The following is a 26,159-nucleotide window of genomic DNA, read 5'->3' as shown; positions in this document are numbered from 1 at the left end:
CACTCCCTTTGGTTCTTTCATCAGGCGTTATTGACTCTGTTTCATGTCTATACGCTGCTCGCGTTTCTTGTTTTGCTCTGTGCCCTGTTATTTATTGAATTCACTCCCTGTACTTGCTTCCTGATTCTTAGCGTACACGTTATAAAATAAAGCCTCACCAAAGGGAAGCAACAGGGATTTTTTCTTTTTTTACTGTTGACGTCGGGTCCAAGTGCCGCTGCCGAAGTAACCGGGGAGGCCTCAGCTGGCTCGTCAGGCTTCCATACCTCAGCTGGCTCGTCAGGCTTCCATACCTCAGCCGTCTTGTCAGGCTCCCATGCCTCAGCTGGCTCGTCAGGCTTCCATACCTCAGCTGGCTCGTCAGGCTTCCATACCTCAGCCGGCTCGTCAGGCTCCCATGCCTCAGCCGGCTCGTCAGGCTTCCATACCTCAGCCGGCTCGTCAGGCTTTCATACCTCAGCCGGCTCGTCAGGCTTCCATACCTCAGCCGTCTCGTCAGGCTCCCATGCCTCAGCTGGCTCGTCAGGCTTCCATACCTCAGCTGGCTCGTCAGGCTTCCATACCTCAGCCATCTCGTCAGGCTCCCATGCCTCAGCTGGCTCGTCAGGCTTCCATACCTCAGCTGGCTCGTCAGGCTTCCATACCTCAGCTGGCTCGTCAGGCTTCCATACCTCAGCCGTCTCGTCAGGCTCCCATGCCTCAGCTGGCTCGTCAGGCTTCCATACCTCAGCCGGCCTGTCAGGCTTCCATACCTCAGCTGGCTCGTCAGGCTTCCATACCTCAGCCGTCTCGTCAGGCTCCCATGCCTCAGCTGGCTCGTCAGGCTTCCATACCTCAGCCGGCCTGTCAGGCTTCCATACCTCAGCTGGCTCGTCAGGCTTCCATACCTCAGCTGGCTTGTCAGGCTCCCATGCCTCAGCCGGCTCGTCAGGCTCCGCATGCTCTGTCGGCTCGTCAGGCTCCCATGCCTCTGCCGGCTCGTCAGGCTTCCATTCCCCTTCTGGCTCGTCAGGCTCCCATGCCTCAGTAGAATTGACCGGCTCGCTCCTGGTCATCGGGACAGTCCCTCCGGTCAGTGTCCTGCGGCTGGAGCCGGGCATCAGGGAGGGGGTACTATCACGTCTACTCCCCCTCTCCGGCACTCGACATTGGCAGTTTATTAATTATTACCCACACCTGCCACCATTGTTACGCGCACCAGCGCTTCATGAGACTCACCTGGACTCCATCACCTTCCTGATTACCTCCCCTATAACTGTCACTCCCTTTGGTTCTTTCCCCAGGCGTTATTGACTCTGTTTCATGTCTGTACGCTGCTCGTGTTTCTTGTTTTATTCTATGTCCTGTTATTTATTGAATTCACTCACTGTACTTGCTTCCTGATTGTTAGCGTACACGTTATGACAGTAGCATGATGAGTTGTGGCAGGTGATTCAGCTGTGGTGATAGTGTGGGATTAGATTCTGTCCATTGAGCATGTTGTTGCTTTTTGGGGACACAGACGGGGTTCTGTGGTCCCCCCTCAGATAGATAGACAGAGCTGAGAGAGATGTGGGGGTAGAGAGAGAGAAAGATTATTCATTTATTAAATACTTAATATCTATTGCTTTGGCAACCGTAGCAACCATCCATTCATGCCAATAAAGCATTTATTGAATTGAGAGAGTGCAAGAGCGGGGAGATTGGGCAGCAAAATGACGTCAGTCACTGGGCCTATCACTCACTGAACTGACGGAGCGCACATCCCTTTATACAAGGAGACATATCTAGGAAAATGTAAATGATCAATAGAAGGTGACTTTGACTTTTTGTCTCACTAATGAGACCTCCTCATAGAGAGAAAGAGGTCCCCTAACATTTTTGGCACTGGGAGCTTATAGAGCACCATTCACCTGTGCCCTGCCATGCTCTCAGACCCCTCTTCCCCCTGCCACTGATGCCCCTTCACTTCCACTAAGCTCATGATGTGTCTAACGTTGACACTGAAGGTGTGCAGCGCCTTGCCCACCACCTACGCATATTAAAAGTCAGTAAGTCCTCCGGACCCCCCTGCCAGTCCTCATTCTCTCTTGTCTCTTGCAGTGACGGAAATGGTGGTGGGGAGAGAGAGAGAGAGAGAGAGAGGTAGAGAGAGAGAGGGGTAGAGAGAGAGAGAGAGGTAGAGAGAGAGAGAGGTAGAGAGAGAGAGGTAGAGAGAGAGAGAGAGAGGTAGAGAGAGAGAGGTAGAGAGAGAGAGAGGTAGAGAGAGAGAGAGAGAGAGAGGTAGAGAGAGAGAGAGGTAGAGAGAGAGAGGTAGAGAGGTAGAGAGAGAGGTAGAGAGAGAGCGAGAGAGGTAGAGAGAGAGAGGTAGAGAGAGAGAGAAAGAGGTAGAGAGAGAGAGGTAGAGCGGTAGAGAGAGGTAGAGAGAGAGAGAGAGAGAGAGGTAGAGAGAGAGAGAGGTAGAGAGAGAGAGGTAGAGAGAGAGAGAGAGAGAGAGAGAGGTAGAGAGAGAGGTAGAGAGAGAGCGAGAGAGGTAGAGAGAGAGGTAGAGAGAGAGAGGTAGAGAGAGAGAGAAAGAGGTAGAGAGAGAGAGGTAGAGCGGTAGAGAGGTAGAGAGAGGTAGAGAGAGAGAGGTAGAGAGAGAGAGAGAGAGAGGTAGAGAGAGAGAGAGAGAGAGGTAGAGAGAGAGAGAGAGAGAGAGAGGTAGAGAGAGAGAGAGGTAGAGAGAAAGAGGTAGAGAGAGAGAGGTAGAGAGAGAGAGAGAGAGAGAGAGAGAGAGAGGTAGAGAGAGAGAGAGGTAGAGAGAGAGAGAGGTAGAGAGAGAGAGAGAGGTAGAGAGAGAGCGAGAGAGGTAGAGAGAGAGAGGTAGAGAGAGAGAGAGAGAGAGGTAGAGAGAGAGAGAGGTAGAGAGAGAGAGGTAGAGCGGTAGAGAGGTAGAGAGAGGTAGAGCGGTAGAGAGGTAGAGAGAGGTAGAGAGAGAGAGAGAGGTAGAGAGAGAGAGAGAGAGAGGTAGAGAGAGAGAGGTAGATAGAGAGAGAGGTAGAGAGAGAGAGAGAGAGAGAGAGAGAGAGGTAGAGAGAGAGGTAGAGAGAGAGAGAGGTAGAGAGAGAGGTAGAGAGAGAGAGAGAGGTAGAGAGAGAGAGAGGTAGAGAGAGAGAGAGAGGTAGAGAGAGAGGTAGAGAGAGAGAGAGGTAGAGAGAGAGGTAGAGAGAGAGAGAGAGAGAGAGATAGGTAGAGAGAGAGAGAGAGGTAGAGAGAGAGGTAGAGAGAGAGAGAGAGGTAGAGAGAGAGAAGCCCGTCATCCAAACTAATGACTTTCACTTATTGCAGATTAATGATGGAGCGATGTTAATTACACTACGAGCTCTTTGTCACCCTCTGAGGTTACCACTGGGAATGTTGTGGGAGCGTTACGGCAGCATTCGGCCTAACAACCGTGATTACTACAGCCTTCGTCTCTGGGAGAGAGGGATGGAGAGTTGGAGGATAGAGGGAAAGGGGTGGAGAAGCAAGAGAGGGAAAGATGGATGGAGGAGAGACAGAGGCGGAGGGTTTCAGTGTGTAGGCAGTCTGGGAGGATAGAGGGGCGTAGGAAAGAGTGATTGATGGGTGGAGGACAGAGGTAAAGAGGAATAGAGGAGAGAGAGCGACGCAGAGAGATAGAGGTGGGTGGGAATAAGGCAGAGCTGTTTAAGGGAAAGCCATTGTGTAGCGACCGCCTGATCGTGGCAGTAAAGAGTGAATAATGGGGCTTGATTACAGTCCATGAACGGCACATCGTTCAGAATCAATCGTCGAGCACAATTACAGGAGCGCCAACAGCAGCCCTCTCTCTCCCCGGACATAATAGGAAGGGATTGTGTCAGAGGACATCATCCTCCTGAAAATGACTTGTTGCCTCCTCGTATGGAACCATGAGAGCAGGTGCACCCACACCCACGAGCATTTCCTTATGCACTTAGGACACACACACACACCTTCTAAAAAAGCTTTCACAGTCACCTTAACATGCACATTCACACACCTCACACACCACATAACGCTGCATCAATTAAAGCACATTAGAATAAAATCTACTCCGACAAAGACTGAGTGGTGTCTGTACACATGGACACACAAAAGCAATATATAAGTGATATACCAGATGATACAGATGGTCCTTGTCTCAGGTATGGGTTTGGGGTTCTGGATGCAGGGTTGATGGTGCAGCAGGCCTTACAGTACCAGGCTGTTGCCCCTCACAGGAAGTGCACACAGGAAGTCCCTCTAGACCCCATCAAGTGCTGTCACAATTCTATAGCATCCATTTAAAAACATATTGGTGCAGAGGAGGGGCAGGAAGGCTAAGAATTTATATATGGGACAAGATGTCTATACTTTATGATGTTTTCTGTACTTTGGGAAAACACAAATTAAAAGTAAAGAAATAGTAAAGAAAACAAAACGATTAAAAACAGCCAGGTGAGGTATCTGGCAGCAGGTTTGTGTGTTGTTGACATTTGATTGACAACTGTGTGGATGGTTGTGATGGTGACTGTTTCTCTGAAGGATCCTGCCCTCTGGGGGAGTGGTCAGTGTGAACATCCAATCAGCAGGCTGCTTGGGGACGGACACTGAGGTCAAGACGCTGGAGCATGTACAGGTCAGAGAGACAGGTTAAAATGTTATTACCAAGACACCACTTCCCCTAAGTGTGTGTGTGTGTGTGTGTGTGTGTGTGTGTGTGTGTGTGTGTGTGTGTGTGTATATGTGTGTGTGTGGGGGGGGGGGGGGGGGGGGGGGTATATGCGCACGCTTGCTTGCATGCGTTTGTGTCAGTATGTAAATTGAAAAGGTTTTGTTTTTTGGCTGCTTTCTCCTTTCAGAAAGCGTTGGTCAGGGCATCGCTGCAAGTGTGATTGATGGATGTGTTGCCATGGGAATGTGCTGTAAACAGGGGCAGGCTGTCAGTCTTTAAAAGCTCGGCAGCAGCTCATTCTGCGATGTGCCATTGTCACACCAGATGTGCTGTGTGAGATGAACGGGGGCGGGTGGGTGTACACTTCATCTGTTTATTTAAGTCATTCATCTAATACTAATACACCCCTACCTCTCTCTCTGTCTGTATCCTTCTCTCTCAAACATACACACACACAATTGTCCCTTTCTCTTTCTGTCACATACTCTCCCTCGCTCTCATACTCAAGTACACATGCCAGGTGAAGGTGAGTCTCAGCAGTGTGTGTCGTGGTGACCTCTCCATAGCCCTCGGCTGCTGGCCTGAGGAACTGGACCCTGATGAGCGTTCAGTCCTGGGGGGAACATCCTCACGGCGTCTGGACACTCAAGGTTAGCTGCAGTCCTTTACCATGTTTACACCCACAGAGAACTTTGAATTCACCTCACACAGCAAATTCACGAGTGTACATTTAACTCAGAAAGGGTTACATTCATCACTTCGACAGTGTTCATATAAATCATTTTAATCTAGTTAAATGAACACTTTTGAGACTAACCTCTGTTCACGCCAATGTCCCATGTTTTGTATGTGTGTGTGTGCATGTGTAGGTCAAATGGGAATCAGGCCTTGTAAACAGTTGGAGGTTTATAGATAATTTTTAAAAAGCTGGCAAGAGGAAAGGGACCTCCCCCTCCCTACACACACACACACACACAGACAGACAGACAGACACACACACACACACACACACACACACACACACAGACAGACATACATACACACTCACGTCCTCCTGCAGATTTACTGTCCCCTTTGCGACCAATTACTCAGGCCCAACACTGTGGAGACACAGAGAAGACAGCAGAGCGACACACAGGCTAGAGTCACAGTGCTCAACACGCATTAACACTGGGAGTTGACGATGCTTGGTTCCGCCTCGACAACATCCGCTGAAATGGCAGAGTGCGAAGTTCAAAATAAATTACTATAAATATTAAACTTTCATACATTCACAAGTGCAAAACACCAAATTAAAGGTGTACTTCTTGTTAATCTAGCCATCATGTCAGATTTCCAAAAGGCTTTACAGCGAAAGCACACCATGCAATTATGTTAGGTAAGCGCCTAGTCACAAAAAACATGCAGCTATTTTCCAGCCAAAGAGGAGTCACAAAAAGCAGAAATAGAGATAAAATGAATCACTAACCTTTGATGATCTTCATCAGATGGCACTCATAGGACTTCATGTGTCACGTTCGTCGTAACGAGGAGACCAAGGCGCAGCGTGATGAGAATACATTCCTCTTTATTAAACGAAGAATACTTAAACAAACTAACAAAACAATCAAATGAACATGAAGCTATAAACACTAGTGCTGACACAGGCAACTATACATAGACAATAACCCACAGATAAACCAAGGAATATGGCTACCTAAATATGGTTCCCAATCAGAGACAACGATAAACAGCTGCCTCTAATTGAGAACCAATGTAGGCAACCATAGACATATAAACCCCTAGACTAGAAAACCCCTAGACAATACAAAAACTAAACACACCACCCTTGTCACACCCTGACCAAACCAAATAATAAAGAAAACAAAGATAACTAAGGTCAGGGCGTGACATCATGTTACACAATACATGTATGTTTTGTTCGGTAAAGTTCATATTTATATCCAAAAATTTCAGTTTATATTGTCGCGTTATGTTCAGTAATGTTTTGCCTCAAAAACATCCGGCGAATTTGCAGAGAGCCACATCAATTTACAGAAATACTCATCATAAACTTTGATGAAAAATCTAAGTGTTATGCATAGGATTAAAGATAAACTTCTCCTTAATGCAACCGCTGTGTCAGATTTCAAAAAGGCTTTATAGCAAAAGCACATCATGCACACCATGCAATAATCTGAGTACAGCGCTGAACCACCAAAACAAGCCATGTTGTGGAGTCAGTAAAAGTCAGAAATAGCGTTATAAATATTAACTTACCTTTGATGATCTTCATCGGAATGCACTCCCAGGAATCGCAGTTCCACAATAAATGAATGTTTTGTTCGATTAAGTTCATCTTTATGTCCAAATACATCCTTTTTGTTTGCGTGTTTAGTTCACCAATCCAAATACACAAGGCACGAGCAGTCCAGACGAAAAGTCAAAATTTGCATTGAAGTTTGTAGAAACATGTCAAACGATGTATATAATCAATCTTTAGGATGTTTTTATCATAAATCTTCAATAATGTTTCAACCGGACAATTCCTTTGTCTTTAGGTATGAAAGGGAACGAAGCTAGTGCTCACGGCCGCGTGCGATCAACAACTCAAGGCTTTCAGCCAGACCCCTGGTTGAAACAGCTCTTATTCGGTCCCCTTTCACAGTAGAAGCCTGAAACAATGTTCTAAAGACTGTTGACATCTAGTGGAAGCCTTAGGAAGTGCAGTCTGACCCCATTCACACTGTATATTGGATAGACAATCACTTGAAAAACTACAAACCTCAGATTTCCCACTTCCTGGTTGGATTCTTATCCTCACAGACATCATTCAAACAGTTTTAGAAACTTCAGAGTGTTTTCTATCCAAATCTACTAATAATATGCATATCTTAGCTTCTTGGCCTGAGTAGCAGTCAGTTTACTCTGGGCACACTTTTCATCCGAACGTGAAACTACTTCCCCTTAGCCCAAAGAGGATTTATTAACACACTGCTAATCAGCAAACACAGCACACAACACAACTATTGCCCTTAACTTACAGCAGCTTACTGTAAATCAGCCGACAGACAAAACATACTGTTTGTATGCATACACACATACACACACACACTCAACACGCAAAAACATACTGTAACTTAGCAAACAAACAACACACACACACACACATTTACAGTAAACATGAACACAAATATGAATGCAACGCACACTTTGCACTACACACTTGGCCACAGAGAGAGGGATGCCTTAAGACACAGACTAGGTGAGGATTTAACACAGCTATCTCCTGTATCAGTGTTTTACTCAAGGACAGTGGAGGGTGTGGAGGAGGCTGGAGGGGTGTTTCTGGAAGGACTGGAGATAGTCTTTATTGATTTGTCATGATGACAATTGTCAAAGAACATGGTGGTGAAAGAGCTAGATGGAATTGAAAGAGAAAAGGGAAGGCTCCGCGCCGTGACCTTCCAGCACGCTGAAGGATATCACCGCAGGGCAGTAGACTCTCTCTCTCTCTTTCTCTATGAGCTCACACTCTCTCTCTCTCCTTACTCTCGCCCCCTGTTTTTTTCTCATCGTTTGAGCACATTCTCTCTCTTTGAGCTCTCTCTTTTTCTGTCTCCACTCTCTATATACTCTACACTGTCTCTCTCTCTCTCTCGCTCACCCTCTCTCTCTCTCGCTCACCCTCTCTCTCTCTCGCTCACCCTCTCTCTCTCTCTCTCTCGCTCACCCTCTCTCTCGCTCACCCTCTCTCTCGCTCACCCTCTCTCTCGCTCACCCTCTCTCTCTCTCACCCTCTCACCCTCTCACCCTCTCACCCTCTCACCCTCTCTCTCTCTCTCTCTCTCTCTCTCTCTCTCTCTCTCTCTCTCTCTCTCTCTCTCTCTCTCTCTCTCTCTCTCTCCCTCCTTTCTCTCTCTCCCTCCTTTCTCTCTCTCAACCTGCCCAGTCTCTAACCCGCCTCTGTAATAGCCCAGAGGAGGCAGAGGAAGCTGGCTGGTTTGTTTACACTGGAGTGGGAACATTAGTGTACATGAACATATCCCTGCTCAGTAGAACACTGTTGCCCTTCTGCAGTGTGAAACTGAGGTAACGTCACATAGGAAATGAAAAGTACATTATGACAATTTAGACCCAATTGATTTGTTTAGTGTTGGTTTCTACAACAATAAAGACTAGTACCCATGCATGGAGACACGCACAGAGACACGCGTACACACACACACACACACACTGGCACATTGATATCGAACACATATACACACACAGACCGACAAACACACACACACCCCTGCTCAACCTCCTCTGGCTCACAACTGCCCCCTCTCTGCCCACTCAGCACACCACAGCCCCTGGTGCCCACACGGATGGCATGGTAGCATGTCATCATAGCACTATGGCTCGGCTTCAGAGTTTTTAGAGGAGAGGTCCCTATTCCCAGTCGACTGAAAAGAGCTGGGATAGAGAACTAACTGCTAGAGTAATACAATAAGTGTGTTTAGCCTACAACAGTGTGGCTGTCATGGCTGACAGATGATGTACAGTGCCTTCGGAAAGTGTGCAGACCCCTGAAATTTCTCCACATTTTGTTATGTAACAGCCTTATTCTAATATTGATTTCCCTCATCAATCTACACACAAATCCCCATAATGACAAAGCAAAACAGGTTTATAGACATTTATTGATCTTTTTAAAAAAAAATTATGTCAACTGAAATATAACATTTACATAAATATTCACACACTTTGCTCAGTACTTTGTTGAAGCACCTTTGCAGCGATTACAGCATTGAGTCTTCTTTGGTATGACGCTACAAGCTTGGCACACCTGTATTTGGGGAGTTTCTCCCATTCTTCTCTGCAGATCCTCTCAAGCTCTGTCAGGTTGGATGGGGAGCGTTGCTGCACAGCTGTTTTCAAGTGTTAATCGGAATGGCCGATTAGTTAGGGCCGATTTCAAGTTTTCATAACAATCGGTAATTAGCATTTTTGGATACCGATCATGGCCGATTACATTGCACTCCACGAGGAGACTGCGTGGCAGGCTGACTACCTGTTATGTGAGTGCAGTAAGGAGCCACGTTAAGGTGCTAGCTAGCATTAAACGTATCTTATAAAAAACAATCAATCTTAACATAATCACTAGTTAACTACACATGGTTGATGATATTACTAGTTTATCTTGCAGAGCCAGGGTATATGCAACAGTTTGGGCCGCCTGGCTCGTTGCAAACTAATTTTCCAGAATGTTACGTAATTATGACATAATATTGAAGGTTGTGCAATGTAACAGGAATATTTAGACTTAGGGATGCCACCCGTTAGATAAAATACGGAACGGTTACGTATTTCACTGAAAGAATAAACTTTTTGTTTTCGAAATGATAGTTTCTGGATTTTACCATATTAATGACCTAAGGCTCGTATTTCTGCGTGTTATTATGTTATAATTAAGTCTATGATTTGATATTTGATAGAGCAGTCTGACTGAGCGGTGGTAGGCACTAGCAGGCTCATAAGCATTCATTCAAACAGCACAATTGTGTGTTTGCCAGCAGCTCTTCAGTGTGCTTCAAGCATTGAGCTGTTTATGACTTCAAGCCTATCAACTCCCGAGATTAGGCTGGTATAACCGATGTGAAATGCCTAGCTAGTTAGCGGGGTGCGCGCTAATAGTGTTTCAATTGGTGACGTCACTCGCTCTGAGACCTTGAAGTAGTTGTTCCCTTTGCCCTGCAAGGGCCGCAGCTTTTGTGGAGCCATGAGTAACGATGCTTTGAGGGTGGCTGTTGTCGATGTGTTCCTGGTTCGAGCCCAGGTAGGGGCGAGGAGAGGGATGGAACACTGGCTAAAGTGCCTATAAGAACATCCAATAGTCAAAGGTTAATGAAATGCAAATGGTATAGAGAGAAATAGTCCTATAATTCCTATAATAACTACAACCTAAAACTTCTTACCTGGGAATATTGAAGACTCGTGTTAAAAGGATCCACCAGCTTTCTTTTTTTTTTTTTTTTTTAAATTTTTACCCCTTTTTCTCCCCAATTTCATAGTATCCAATTGTTGTAGTAGCTACTATCTTGTCTCATTGCTACAACTCCCGTACGGGCTCGGGAGAGACGAAGGTTGAACGTCATGCGTCCTCCGATACACAACCAACCAAGCCGCTGCTTCTTTAACACAGCGCACATCCAACCCGGAAGCCAGCGCGCCGGAGGAAACACCGTGCACCTGGCCACCTTGGCTAGCGTACACTGCGCCCAGCCCGCCACAGGAGTCGCTGGTGCGCGATGAGACAAGGACACCCCTACCGACCAAGCCCTCCCTAACCCGGGCGACGCTAGGCCAATTGTGCGTCGCCCCACGGACCTCCCGGTCACGGCCGGTTACGACAGAGCCTGGGCGCGAACCCAGGACTCTGATGGCACAGCTGGCGCTGCAGTACAGCGCCCTTAACCACTGCGCCACCCGGGAGGCCCCGGATCCACCAGCTTTCATATGTTCTCATGTTCTGAGCAAGGAACTTAAACGTTAGCTTTTTTACATGGCACATATTGCACTTTTACTTTCTTCTCTAACACTTTATTTTTGCATTATTTAAACCAAATTGAACATGTTTCATCATTTATTTGAAAAATCATAATCGGTCGACCTCTACTCCAAAGATGTTTTATTGGGTTCAAGTCCAGGCTCTGGCTGGGCCACTCAAGGACATTCAGAGACTTGTCCCGAAGCCACTCATGCGTTGTATTGGCTGTTTGCTTAGGGTCGTTGACCTGTTGGAAGGTGAACCTTTGCCTCAGCCTGAGGTCCTGAGCACTCTGGAGCAGGTTTTCATCTCCTAGTCCCTACCGCTGAAAAACATCCCCACAACATGACGCTGCCACCACCATGTTTCACCATAGGGATGGTGCCAGGTTTACTCCAGATGTGATTCTTGGTATTCAGGCCAAAGAGTTCAATCTTGGTTTCATCAGACCAGAAAATGTCTCATGGTCTGAGAGTCCTTTAGGTGCCTTTTGGCAAACTCCAAGCGGGCTGTCATATGCCTTTTACTGAAGAGTGGCTTCTGTCAGAGAGACCATCAGGTTCTTGGTCACCTCTCTGACCAAGGCCCTTCTCCCCCGATTGCTCAGTTTGGCCGGGTGGCCAGCTCTAGGAAGAGTCTTGGTGGTTCCAAACTTCTTTCATTTAAGAATGATGGAGGCCACTGTGTTTTTAGGGATCTTAAATGTTGCAGAAATGTTTTGGTACCCTTCCCCAGATCTGTGCCTCGACACAATCCTGTCTCTGAGCTTTACGGACAATTCCTTCGACCACATGGCTTGTTTTTTGCTCAGACATGCACTGTCAACTGTGGGACCTGATATAGACAGGTGTGTGCCTTTCCAAATCATGTCCAATCAATTGAATTGTTTTATTTTATTTTATTTAACCTTAATTTAACTAGGCAATTTACCACAGGTGGACTCCAATACAAATATATGTTTATTTTCATTTTTATAAATATGCAAAAATGCCTAAAAACCTGTTTTGGCTTTGTCATTATGGGGTATTGTGTGTAGATTGATGAGGAAAACATTACATTTCATCCGTTTTAGAATAATGCTGTAACGTAACAAAATGTGGAAAAAGTCAAAGGGTCTGAATACTTTCCGAATGCTCTGTATATACTAATAATACTAATACAATCTCTGGTGGCACATCTGAATTCCCTCCTTCTATGCCCCCGAAAGAACCCAGATAATTCCTACATAAACACAAATGGCATACAAACAGTTATAAAGTAGATACATGTACTGGAAAATACATTCAAATACACATTCATTCTCACAAGCACATAAACACTCACTCTGGCCCAAGGTGGATTTCTAAAGGTGCATGCATTTGCATGCATTTGCATGTATAATTAGTTTGGGGAGATCAAGCGATCCAACCGCCCCTTTGTGATTATTTATTTTTCTTTTTTGGGGGGAGCGGCCCTCCATGTGAATATCGCCCACTGGCACCGCATCGCAGATGGTCGGGCTGAGGGCACCCTGTGGGCACAGGGTACCACTGAGTGTGTGTGTATATGTGCCCGCACTTGCGTGTGTATTTGTGTGTATGCATTTGTGGCGTGTGTGTGTGTGTGTGGGGGGGGGGGGGGCTCCCAGCGTGCTGAGCGGCCACCGTGGCCCTGTTGTGGATGATTTATGCATTAGAGGGAGCAGAGAGAAGCTCGGGTTCAGCCAGAACCTCCAGTCTCACACACTGCTGGTCCCCCGTTGCTTTACATATGTAAGCCCAGCAAGACTTCTGCTGGCATCCTCCACAGCACCCCCCCCCCCCCCCTCCCTCTCTCGCTCTCTCTCTCTATCTCTTTTACTCAATCACACACTTTCTCTGTGTATATATGTGTATTTCTCTCCTTCTCTCTGTCTTACTCTTCCTCATTTTTCACATCTTGTCTTTCACTCACACGCGGTTCTTCTTCTCTTGTCTTTTTAGTCTTTCCTACCTTGTCTTACTCTTGATCTCCAGCAATCAACTACTTCTTGGTCTATCTATCACTTATGATCTCTGATGCTTCATCTCTAATCTCCTTGTCTCTATGTACCCTATACCTCTACATCTTTGTAATCTCCCCCCACTCCGACCTGAGTTAAGTACAGGTAAATGGAATGTAATACCCGTTTTATGCACTTTTCTCTTTATGCGTATTCAGACCTTGAACCTAAGCATGAGAATAGTGTGCTATTCACCTGCTATTCGTTTTGGGTGGAGATGGACTAAATGAAGGTGTGGCGGAGGTGTGTCTACAGATAGGCCTATTCTGACCTTGACTTAGTTCCCTAATATTCCAACACCTTTACGCACAAGGAAACCGTGAATAAGGTCTAGCCAACCTACCGGTTCCAAGTGGAAAGAGCTTCTACTTTATTTTTTTCCGATAGAAATATCACCATTCTCCATGCACTGTAATTTACCATTTGAAAAGAGCTATTGATAAGAACTAGGTAAATGAGTAATCCATTTGGATAAGGGAATTGTGTATATGTATATATATATATATATATATATTACACTTGTTTTAAATATATTTTACCTTATGGAGATAAATGTGAAATCAGTCATATGCAGCAAACTGAAGCATATCGACATATCAACTTTCCCACAGTAAAGTTCATGAAATGCTGCGCCAACATGCAGTTATCATGTTAAATATTAGCCACTATCAGTATCAACCTTCAGTAGGCCTAATAAGAAGACATATTCATCTGCCAATTTACTGTTAGTTCCCTTTAGCTGGTATAGCCTACATTATCATTCCATTTAATGACATTGTTTAGTTTACCTGCATTTGCTTCCTCTGCACAAGCTGTCACGGACATGTGGTTGTTGCTGAGGATCATTAGTAGCAGTTGATAATACAAAAAAAAGACATGTAAGCTAATTTAATCTAATCGTTATGGAGCAAAGCGCAGACCAAGCCATTACAGTTGGAACCCGACACAATGGTCAATGCTTGGCTGTGTCATCACACGGTCCCATGGTTACTGCAGGCAATAGACGAGGGTATAGCCTACTATTGTACACTATTCTCCCTATTATAATTCTATGTACACTAATCTTCCAACATTACCTTGGGTTAAAGAACGGAATGTGGCAATATTCAGAATTAATCAAACCACTAATTTCTTTCATTCCTGCATTAAGGCTCGACAAACCTGTTTTTTTTTATGATTCATAACTACTTTCCTAACCAAATATGCACATAGTTAGATGGCTTTCTTTCATTGATGCCTCATATTCTGAATATATTCTATTGAGTCTGTCGACAAAACTCCAACTAAAAGGTACACCGTATTTAAAGGGATGGCTTAAGATACACATTTTGATACGTTACAGCCTTATTCTAAAAGAGATCAAGTTAATTGTTTTCCTCGTCAATCTACAAACAATGCCCCATAATGACAAAGCAAAAACAGGTTTTTAGATATTTTTGCACCTTTATTAAAAATAATAAACTGAAATACCTTATTTATATAAGTAATCAGACCCTTTGCTATGAGACTCGAAATTGAGCTCAGGTGCATCCTATTTCCATTGAACATTCTTGAGATGTTTCTACAACTTGATTGTTGTCCACCTGTGGTAAATTCAACTGATTGGACATGATTTGGAAAGGCACACACCTGCCTATATAAGGTCCCACAGTTGACAGTGTATGTCAGAGCAAAAAAACAAGCCATGAGGTCGAAGGAATTGTCCGTAGAGTTCCGAGACAGGATTGTGTCAAGGCACAGATGTGAGGAAGGGTACCAAAACATTTCTGCAGCATTGAAGGTCCCTAAGAACACAGAGGCCTCAATCGTTCTTAAAAGGAACACGTTTGGAAGCACCAAGACTCTTAGAGCTGGCCGCCCGGCCAAACTGAGCAATCGGGGGAGAAGGGCCTTGGTCAGGGAGGTGACCAAGTACCCAATGGTCACTCTTACAGAGCCCCAGAGTTACTCTGTGGTGATGGGAGAACCTTCCAGAAGGACAACCATTCCGCCAATCAGGCCTTTGTGGTAGAGTGGCCAGACGGAAGCCACTCCTCAGTAAAAGGCACAAGACAGCCCATGTGGATTTTGCCAAAAGGCACCTAAAGGACTCTCAGACCATGAGCAACAAGATTGGCCTGATGAAATCAAGATTGAACTCTTTGGCCTGAATGCCAAGTGTCACGTCTGGAGGAAAACTTGCACCATCCCTACGGTGAAGCATGGAGATGGCAGCATCATGCTGTGGGTATGTTTTTCAGCGGCAGGGACTGGGAGACTAGTCAGGATCAAGGGAAAGATGAATGGAGCAATGTACTGAGAGATCCTTGATGAAAACCTGCTCAGGACTGGGGTGGAGGTTCAACTTCCGACAGGACAACGACCCTAAGCACACAGCCAAGACAACGCAGGAGTGGCTTCGGGACAAGTCTCTGAATGTCCTTGAGTGGCCCAGCCAGAGCCTGGACTTGAACCCGATAAAACATCTCTGGAGAAACCTGAAAATAGCTATGCAGCACGAGAAAATCCAGCAGTTTAATTACATTTATTCAGCGTGGAAGGGAACCACGCTTGCAAAGCCCATTACGCACCCTCATGCGTAAGTCTGAATACCAACTACTGAGAAGTGCGTAGGAAAGGCGAGTGTAAGAAAGGCGGAAATCTGGACCTAGGTGGCCTAGGCGCCTTTATTTCTTATAATGTAGCTGTTTCTCACTCTGTTTTGTCTCAAAGTATTAGTCAATTATATTGCCTCTCACTTTCCATTTTTATCTCTTACATATACAACTTTACATGCAATTTCACATATGTTTTTATATTTTTAATACACAAATACTAGTCCCATAACATTTGTACAGACAACAAGGGATTACGACGTTTGACACTTACAGCAAATCCAACAAAGAATCTCTTGTTAGACACAGACAGACCAAACAAACAAACCAATCAGATATACTGATCATCACCTATAAATCATCAATCATAGTTCCATATCCATACGATCTATGATTGTGATGTTATAAATATGTTTTCGCATAAAGTCACACATAAAGTGCCCTGTCAGGGAAATAAAAGTGAATTGAATAGAATTTTATTTAATTCAAATTGAAATGCAATTGAATTGATTGGAATTTGTGTTTCCATTTCACCTGTGAGACTATTGGTGTCAGAAAGCGATCCGGCTCTACATTAGAGCATGGTCTCCTCTCTCTCCTTTCAGCCATGGACGGCCGGCTATCGACCCACCTGTGGCATCACACTGTTTGTTTACCAACAACAAATCAATGCTGCGCTCAGCTGGGGGCTGCTGGGAATGGTCTCTGTTCCCCTCGCATACTCACTCAACAAACACACACACACCGTCAACACACAAAAACACGGCCAGTGTGGTCAATGCCACACAAATTGACTGGGCTATAATGTGTTGGACTGTTTGTGAGTGTTTGACTTATTGTTGCCTTAGGGCCTAGTACCTGACAGTACATGTGTATCTTCATACACATTGACAGAGTGCTACGGTGAAGATAGGTCTATTAAGATTAGATTAAAGGAATTCTGTAAAGACATCAAACTAAATGCTGTAAAGAAATGCTGTGTATATATACTGAACGAAAATATAAACACAACATGTAAAGTGTTGATCCCATGTTTCATGAGCCAAAATAAAAGATCCCCAAATTTTTACAAATGCACAAAAACCTTATTCCTCTAAAATGTTGCGCACAAATTTGTTTACATCCCTGTAAGGGAGTATTTCTTCTTTGCAAATATGAAAGATGCTGATTAAACAGCATAATCATTACACAGGTGCACCTTGTGCTAGGGATGATGAAAGGCCACTCTAAAATGTGAAAAACGAATTCTGATTGGCTTGGCCTGGCTCACCCAACTGGGTGGGTTGGGCCCCTGACCAGTCCTATAAAATCCATAGATTAGGGCCTCATTTATTTATTTCAATTGGCTGATTTCCTTCAATGAACTGTAACTCAGTAAAATCTTTGAAATTGTTGCATGTTATATTTTTGTTCAGTATAAATTCTCTATTAACTAAGTGTTTCTGTGTGTAAAGTGTTGATATTAGTTAGACTGTTTACAGTCGGGGTGTGTATGTAACAGTGCTGTGTCCCGGACCCCCAGGTGACAGACTACAAGGGGACAGTGGGCCGCTGTGTGAGGGTTAGCTCAGAAGAGGCAGCGGTAGCCCTCCTTAGTGTCACGCTTCTCCTCTACGGCACCTCCAACCCACACAGCAGCCTACACGGTACGAGGCATCCGTGTGTGTGTTTGTGTATGTGTGTGCGTCATTCTGTCTGCCTGTCCGTCCGTCCGTCCGTTTTTCTGTTCTTGTGTCCGTCAGTCTGTCCGCTCTCTATCACCCATCATGAAAGTCTCTCTCTCCTCATACCAACTGTGAGTCCACTCCCATTTCCCCACTGCTGTACAGTGACTGTTGTGAAGTCAGTTCTACAGTATGTCTCTCTCCCTCTTATCCGTCTCTTCAACCTCTCCCCTCCCTCCTCCCCTCTGTGATAACTGCAGTCATTTCTCTTGGCTGCTGCGGCAGGTGGTGACCAGGGGAAGTCTGATGTGTAATTACTGAGTGACCCCGGCTGACCCCTGGAGCCCCCCTCCTCAGTGTGTATCAGCTCCCGGTGCCCTCACACACACATGCACACACACACACACACACACATACAGTTGAAGTCGGAGGTTTACATACGCCTTAGCCAAATACATTTAAAAACAGTTTTTCACAAATCTTGACATTTATCCTAGTAAACATTTCATGTCTTAGGTCAGTTAGGATCCCCACTTTATTTTAAGAATGTGAAATGTCAGAATAGTAGAGAGAATTATTTATTTCAGCTTTTATTTCTTTCATCACATTCCCAGTGGGTCAGAAGTTTACATACACTCAATTAGTATTTGGTAGCGTTGCCTTTAAATTGTTTAACTTGGGTCAAACGTTTTGGGAAGCCTTCCACAAGCTTCCCACAATAAGTTGGGTGAATTTTGGCCCATTCCTCCTGACAGAGCTGGTGTAACTGAGTCAGATGTGTAGGCCAGCTTGCTCGCACATGCTTTTTCAGTTCTGCACACACATTTTCTATAGGATTGAAGTCAGGGCTTTGTGATGTCCACTCCAATACCTTGACTTTGTTGTCCATAAGCCATATTGCAACAACTTTGGATGTATACTTGGGGTCAATGTCCATTTGGAAGACCCATTTGCGACCAAGCTTTAACTTCCTGACTGATGCCATCTATATTGTGAAGTGCACCAGTCCCTCCTGTAGCAAAGCACCCCCACAACATGATGATGCCACCCCCGTGCTTCACGGTTGAGATGTTGTTGTTCGGCTTGCCATAATAACAATGGTCATTATGGCCAAACAGTTCTATTTTTATTTCATCAGACCAGAGGACATTTATCCAAAAAGTACGATCTTTGTCCACATGTGCAGGTGCAAACCGTAGGCTGGCTTTTTTGTGGTGGTTTTGGAGCAGTGGCTTCTTCCTTGCTGAGTGGCCATTCAGGTTATGTTGATATAGGACTCGTTTTACTGTGGATATAGATACTTTGTACCTGTTTCTTCCAGCATCTTCACAGGGTCCTTTGCTGTTGTTATGGGATTGATTTGCACTTTTCGCACCAAAGTACGTTCATCTCTAGGAGACAGAACGCGTCTCCTTCCTGAGCGGTATGACGGGTGCGTGGTCCCATGGTGTTTATACTTGCGTACTATTGTAAGTGAAATAATCTGTCTGTAAACAATTGTTGGAAAAATGACTTGTGTCATGCACAAAGGAGATGTCCTATCTGACTGGCCAAACTATAGTTTCTTAACAAGAAATTTGTGGTGGTTGAAAAACGAGTTTTAATGACTCCAACCCAAGTGTTTGTAAACTTCCGACTTCAACTGTACACACACACACACACACACACACACACACACACACACACACACACACACACACACACACACACACGCACACACACATACAGGCACACATTCACACATACACACACACCAGGCCGTTCAGGTCAGGGGCCGTGTTTAAGAGGTAGGAGCTGGTGTTGTGACAGAGACACGTAAAGCCGTTTCATAGCCCACCACTTCTTTTGTTCCCACTCTCTCTCTTCCTCCCTCCCTCCTCACTCTCTATCCATCTCTTCATTCCTGGATCTAGCTGTAGTTCATGCTGTTAGTCCATCTGCTGTCCGTGTGAAGACACACTTTGAACTAGGAACGCAAAAACACAACAAGCTCTCAGCCTCACTGCATAATTAGACATTTATCCATGTTTCTCAAAACGTCAAATTTCGAAGTTGCTCCAAACGTCAAATTTAGATGGTCAAGGTTTTTGGATACGGTTAAAACATTACATTTAGGCAGTCATTCCGAATGTCTACGGTAAGGGTTAAGGTTTGGGATAAGTTTAGAACAAAACCATTCAAAACGAGTGACAGGCAATGGGATCAAACACGCAACCTTCCAATCCAGTCATGGGATTATGCCCATCCGCTACCCTCATTCACAATAGCCTAGCAAAATCCAAGCCTCTTTGATGATAACAGCGCTCACTGTTGCACCTAGTGGCCGATTTTGAAGGTATTTCCTGACGTCCCCGGGACATGAATAGACCTCCAATTTCGAAGTCACTCTTGAGCGATCTGCCTGCGCAAACACTTGCAGACTGAAAACATACTTTTATGAACACATACACAAAAACACATTCACACACAAACACACATCCACACACACGCACACAAACACACAAAAGCAGTTCCATCACCAAGGATATCATAGAGTTGTACATTTGCAGTGAATTTGAGGGCTTTCCAAGTGGGACTCGAGTCTGCAACCCTGTGCCTGTCAGTCCAACAGCTAACCTCTTGATGAGATTGATGGTGTTAAAGATGCTACAATAGACCATCATTACAGCCCTCATTAGGTATAGTTAACTATTAGTCAGTGCCACTCAATACAGTCATACTTTGTGTGAGTGTGTGTGTGTGTTCCCTCTGTACAGTATGCTGCTGCGTTAAGACAACGGGTATGTTGCTGCACACTTCCATGTGTAGGATTAAACCAGCTAGATGCTGTCTTTGTGATTTTGCTGTCTGGGTGTTTCTGCTTGTGTTTCACTCTCACTGCGTGCTTGTTGTGTGTTGTAAGGGAAAGTAAATTGCTGTGATTATGTGGCAGTAATTGAACAGGGACGGTGTGTTTAATTGAGTTGTTTGTCCCTGATGTTCCTCTATAGTAGCAGCTCTGCGCTAGTGACAAGTGTGCTGTGTGTGTGCTGTGTGTGTGTGTGTGTGTGTGTGTGTGTGTGTGTGTGTGTGTGTGTGTGTGTGTGTGTGTGGGAGATGCTTTACTGTTTGTTGGTTTACTGCATTTTTAAGCCATTTAAATATGTTTGTGTTGTTCTTTAGCTTTTTGTACAATAGGCTACTGTATGTGTTTTGTTGTGTCTGTAAGGCTTGCACGAACGTGCACGAACGTGTGCTTATGCGCCCGTGCATACACATGCATGTGTGTGTATTTGTATAGGCACTGGCTCTCTATCTGATATGCCTCCTGGGTTCTCTCACCCAAATCAAATGGTAGGAAACATCAATTTCACCACTCTCCCCTCTCTTCTTATCTACTCCTCCCCTGTCTCTCAAGGCTCTTCTATCCTTCTCCCCCTCCTCCTCTTCTAGTCTACCTTCCTCTTCTCCTCCCCACCAGCTCCTCTCCTCCTCCTCCTGTCTCTGTCTCTCTTCTCCTCCTCCCCCTCTCCTCTCCCTGCTCTCTCTGTGGAGGTGTGATTACCCTCCTCCCCTGAACAGTGGTGATCTGAGCATTCGTATGTGTGTCTGTCTGTCTGCGTGCGTGCTTGTGTGTGCGCGTTTGTGTGAATGCATGTGTGTGTGAGCAATGGTGATCTGAGCATCCTGGCGCTGGGCATTGTGCAGAGCGATTCATGGGCCACGTCTCCAGATGAATACCTCCATTCACAATTACACCCTCTCCATTAGACGCTGCCTCCGCTGTGTCGGAACGCCTTGTTGTCTTCTTTTTTCCCCATAAAAAAAAGCAATTAAATCTGGACAAAACAAACCAGGATGGAACGGTGTACCTGAGATCAGCAAGGGCCAAATCTTTAACTGTCACAATCAGTCTCATAACCTGTACCCTTTAGTCATACACATGTATGCATAATATACATTCTTGTACATATGTATGTTTGTGTGTCTATTTTATAGGCACGCACACAAGCATACTCTCTCTCTCTCTCTCTCTCTCTCTCTCACCCACAAAGCACGCATGCATGCACTCACACACACAAGTATAAACACACATACAACATAATGATGTTCTGTGCACCCCCCTCCCTTTTTTTCACTCTCTTAGAGCCCCTGCAGAGTTTTTTGTCCATGGGGGCATACCACCCGGTCCCTCGGGCGGGGCTGTACGTCTGGGACAGGGACCCACTTCAAGACCTGATCCAGTGGGCCTTTGAGCTAGAGAGACACAGACACACACACACACATTTGCACACACTGGCACATACACACAATCACTCTCGCACACACTCACGTACACATTACACACAGTGATTTACTATTACAATAAATCACTGGCGCCGCCTAATTTCCTATGGATTTCAATTTCCCCTGGACAAATCTGCATTGATCAACTTCAGGTGTAAGGATGTGCCAGACGTTGCTCACGTTGACAGAGTGACGAATAGCTTTCAAGCAACTGCGCGCGTCTACGTGTGTGTGTGGAGTAGTGTTACCTCACTTTGAATGTTGTTTTGTGTGTTGCTGGTTCATGATTACCATCATTTACAAAATATACATTATGGTATGAGGCCACAGATTGCACTGTTTATTATTCAATGGAAATTCAAAGGCAACATACTTGAAAGGGGATACCTAGTTAGTTGCACAACTGAATGCATTCAACCCAAACCCTCTGAATCAGAGAGGTGTGGGGGGCTGCCTTAATCGATGTCATCAGCGCCCAGGGAGCAGTTGTTGTTGGGGGTTAACTGCCTTGCTCAAGGGCCCTTGCCTACTCAGGGATTCAAACCAGCAACTTTTTAGTTACTGGCCCAATGCTTACTGGCCCAATGCTTTACCAGGTGTCTTTCCTGCCTTTCTGTAGGTAGCCAGTCACAGTGGGAGACAACCTTAGGTTTCCATTAGTGAAGTATGTTTCGGTCTAAACTGTCAGTCAGTGTAGATGGCCCACGTTTTCTATCTGTGTTCTAGATGAGTTGTGTCAGCGTTCGGCTACGTTGTGGGCTTGTTCACTTGGGAAGACAATGTCTTTCCTGGGGTTGTTCCCCCCCAGAGGCTGATCTGAATGGATTGCAGAGGCGTGGAGGAGAAATAAATTGGAGAAAATAATAAATCGATGCTTGACGGAGAGTAAACAGACCTTCTAACCCCCGGTCCAAACACTAGCGCTGAGGTTTTCTCCTTGGGCTGTATTGGATTGGTATGCGGAGCTGAGGAGAGGGGGCTCAGAAAAAGACTTGGCCTACAAATGATGTCCTTTGTTTGATCCATTAGGGAGGGGACCTCTACTGTCCCAGGGTGACAGTGGGGGAGGGACGGTTCTAAGAAGCATCTCTGTCAGCTTCCTCTAACGGCTCTTCTTCTCTGGACAGAGAGAGCGATACCAAGCTAAGACTGCTGTAGGTTTCATCCATTGGGGAAATTAGTGTGAGGAGAGTATATGGTGGTATGCTGCTGGTGTGTGCGTGCGTGTATTTGTGTGTGTGTGTGTGTGTGTGGGGGGGGGGGGGGTTGAATGGAGTGTCTTTAGCCTTTACTGGCTTCTTGAAACTAGTCTTGAAAACCCAGTCAAAAGTAAATCTAGTTTCAACGAAATATTATTAAGTTACTTGAATTTAAGTGAGCATTAAACATGAGAAAACTTAGGAAAAATATTCAGCCAACATAAAAGTATGTGTTTACTCAATTTGTTTCTAATGTTCATTCAGCTAGATGTTTTTTGTGGAATTTTACAAAAGAATGGCTGTGGAACTAAATCAAAAGTATCAACAGCAACAAGCAACAACTTCAAGGACTTTACTCCAGCATGCCAGTGGCCATCGAAGGTGAGCATTTGCCCACTGAAGTCGATTACGACAACGAACTGCAGTCAGGTAAAGACCCTTTTTGAGGTTGACAATTTTGTGCAGAAATTCATCGGTTCTGCAAACCCACAGTTTCATCAGCTGTCCGGGTGACTGGTGTCAGACGATCCTGCAGGTGAAGAAGCCAGATGTGGAAGTCCTGGGCTGGCGTGGTTGCACGTGGTCTGAGGTTGTGAGGCCGACTGGACATACCGCCAAATTCTCTAAAACAATGTTGGAAGCGGCTTATGGTAGAGAAATTTACATTACATTCTCTGGCAACAGCTCTGGTGGACATTCCTGTAGTCAGCATGCCAATTGCACGCTCCCTCAAAACTTGAGACTTCTTTTGCATTGTGTTTGCCTTAACAGGGATGTAAGCAAAATTGTGCACAACATTTTAGAGAAATAAGCTTTCTGTGCATATGGAACATTTCTGGGATCTTTTATTTCAGCTCATGAAACATGGGACCAACACTTTACATGTTGAATTTATATTTTTGTTCAGTATAGTTAGTGACACACAGTGCTTTTTTATGTTTTTACTCCTTTTTCTCCCCAATTGGTAGTCACAGTCTTGTCCCATCACTGCAACTCCCATGCGGACTCGGGGAGAAAAAGGTCAAGAGCCGTGCATCCTCCAAAACACAACCCAGCCAAGCCGCCCTGCTTCTTGACACAATGCCCGCTTAACCTGGAAGCCAGCCGCACCAATGTGTCAGAGGAAACACCGTACACCTGGCAAATGTGTCAACATGCACTGCATCCAGCTTGCCACAGGAGTCGCTAGAGCATGATGGGACAAGGAAATCCCTGCCAGCCAAACCCTCCCCTAACCCGGACACTTGGCCAATTGTGTGCCGCCCCATGGGTCTCCCGGTCAGGGCCGGCTGCAACAGAGCCTGGACTCAAACCAGGATCTCTAGTGGCACAGCTAGCACTGCAAGGCAGTGCCTTAGACCACTGCACCACTCGGGAGGCATACGCGAGTACATTGTGCCTGTTCATTTATACAGTAATTAGTATACAACATGTCCTCACCTGGGATTTAACCTTTCTGATCTCCCCATCCCGGATCCGGGTTCGTGAATACAGACTCAAGCTCATTACCATAACGCAACGTTAACTATTCATGAAAATCGCAAATGAAATGAAATAAATATGCTAGCTCTCAAGCTTAGCCTTTTGTTAACAACACTGTCATCTCAGATTTTCAAAATATGCTTCTCAACCATTGCAAAACAAGCATTTGTGTAACAGTATTGATGGCTAACGTAGCATTTAGCATTAACATTCAGCTGGCAACATTTACACAAAAAAACAGAAAAGCATTCAAAAAAATCATTTACCTTTGAAGAACTTCAGATGTTTTCAATGAGGAGACTCTCAGATAGCAAATGTTCAGTTTTTCCTGAAAGATTATTTGTTTAGGACAAATCGCTCCGTTTTCTGCGTCACGTTTAGCTATGAAAAAAACCCTGTATCCAGGATTGTGTAAATCTATCAGCAAGCTCATTAGCATAACACAACGTTAACTATTTATGAAAATCGCAAATGAAATGAAATAAATATGCCATCTCTCAAGCTTAGCCTTTTGTAAACAACACTGTCATCTCAGATTTTCAAAATATGCTTCTCAACCATAGGAAAACAATAATTTGTGTAAAAGTAGCTAGCTAGAGTTAGCATTTCGCGTTAGCATTTAGCGTTAGCATTAGCGTTAGCATCCAGCACGCAACATTAACAAAAACATAAAAGCCTTCAAATAAAATAATTTACCTTTGAAGAACTTCTGATGTTTTCAATGAGGATACTCTCAGTTAGATAGCAGATGCTCAGTTTTTCCAAAAAGATTCCTTGTGTATTAGAAATAGCTCCGTTTTATACATCACATTTGGCCACCAAAAAAAATCCATAAATTCAGTCCTCAAAACGCAAACTTTTTTCCAAATTAACTCCATAATATCGACTGAAAACATGGCAAACGTTGTTTAGAATCAATCATCAAGGTGTTTTTCACATATCTCTTCATTGATACATCGTTCTTGGACACATGCTTTCTCCCCTGAATCAAATGGTAAAGTGGAAGCAGCTGGCAATTGCGCACCGAATTCGACGCAGGACACCAGGCGGACACCTGGGAAATGTAGTCTCTTATGGTCAATCTTCCAATGATATGCCTACAAATACGTCACAATGCTGCTAAGACCTTGGGCGAACGACAGAAAGTGTAGGCTCATTCGTTGCGCAATCACAGCCATATAAGGAGAGAATGGAAAACAGAGCTTCAGAAATTCTGCTAATTCCTGGGTGATGCATCATCTTGGTTTCGCCTGTAGAATGAGTTCTGGGGCACTTACAGACAAAATCTTTGCAGATTCTGAAACTTCAGAGTGTTTTCTTTCCAAAACTGTCAAGAATATGCATAGTCGAGCATCTTTTCGTGACAAAATATCGCGCTTAAAACGGGAACGTTTTTTATCCAAAAATGAAATAGCGCCCCTAGAGCTCTAACAGGTTAAACTCACAACCTCTTGGTCACAGCATTCCAATTTTTCTGCGACGCCACCATTTCTGTGTCAATAACTGATTTCACCTGTGTTGCTACACTTTGCACTTGAAAGTAAATCTAAGCTCTGTTAAATGTACACTCAATAATTTGTATTTTATTTATCATAGTGATTAAGGAGTAACATTAAAAACAGAGTAAAATGCCCCACCAATATTAGACAACTATACAGAAAAACCGACAATTGCTTAAATAAGTAAACCAAACCAATGACGAGAGAATAGTCAAATTAACTGATAATTGACACAGACATGGTGGTGTGGCAGGAAGATCAGCATGC

The 26,159-nt window shown here is 44.8% G+C and overlaps 1 long non-coding RNA gene across 1 annotated transcript in view; it reads right to left on the bottom strand.

Moving 5' to 3' along the window:
• Window positions 1-25,799, bottom strand: part of LOC149985105 (uncharacterized) — a 234,921-nt gene extending 209,122 nt beyond the window's left edge. The window contains exons 1-2 of the long non-coding RNA XR_016486669.1: window positions 25,090-25,799; window positions 24,660-24,721 (exon numbers count right to left, since the gene is read on the bottom strand). This is a non-coding gene — a long non-coding RNA (uncharacterized LOC149985105). The remainder of the gene's footprint in view (window positions 1-24,659; window positions 24,722-25,089) is intronic.
• Window positions 25,800-26,159: the final 360 nt, after the last annotated feature.

The sequence above is a fragment of the Oncorhynchus mykiss genome, chromosome 2 (genome assembly GCF_057628025.1).
Source record: "Oncorhynchus mykiss isolate SJ-2025 chromosome 2, ASM5762802v1, whole genome shotgun sequence".
NCBI classification, from domain to species: Eukaryota; Metazoa; Chordata; class Actinopteri; order Salmoniformes; family Salmonidae; genus Oncorhynchus; species Oncorhynchus mykiss.
Note: the sequence above shows the minus strand (reverse complement) of the source record. Positions and strands in the feature narration are given on the sequence as shown.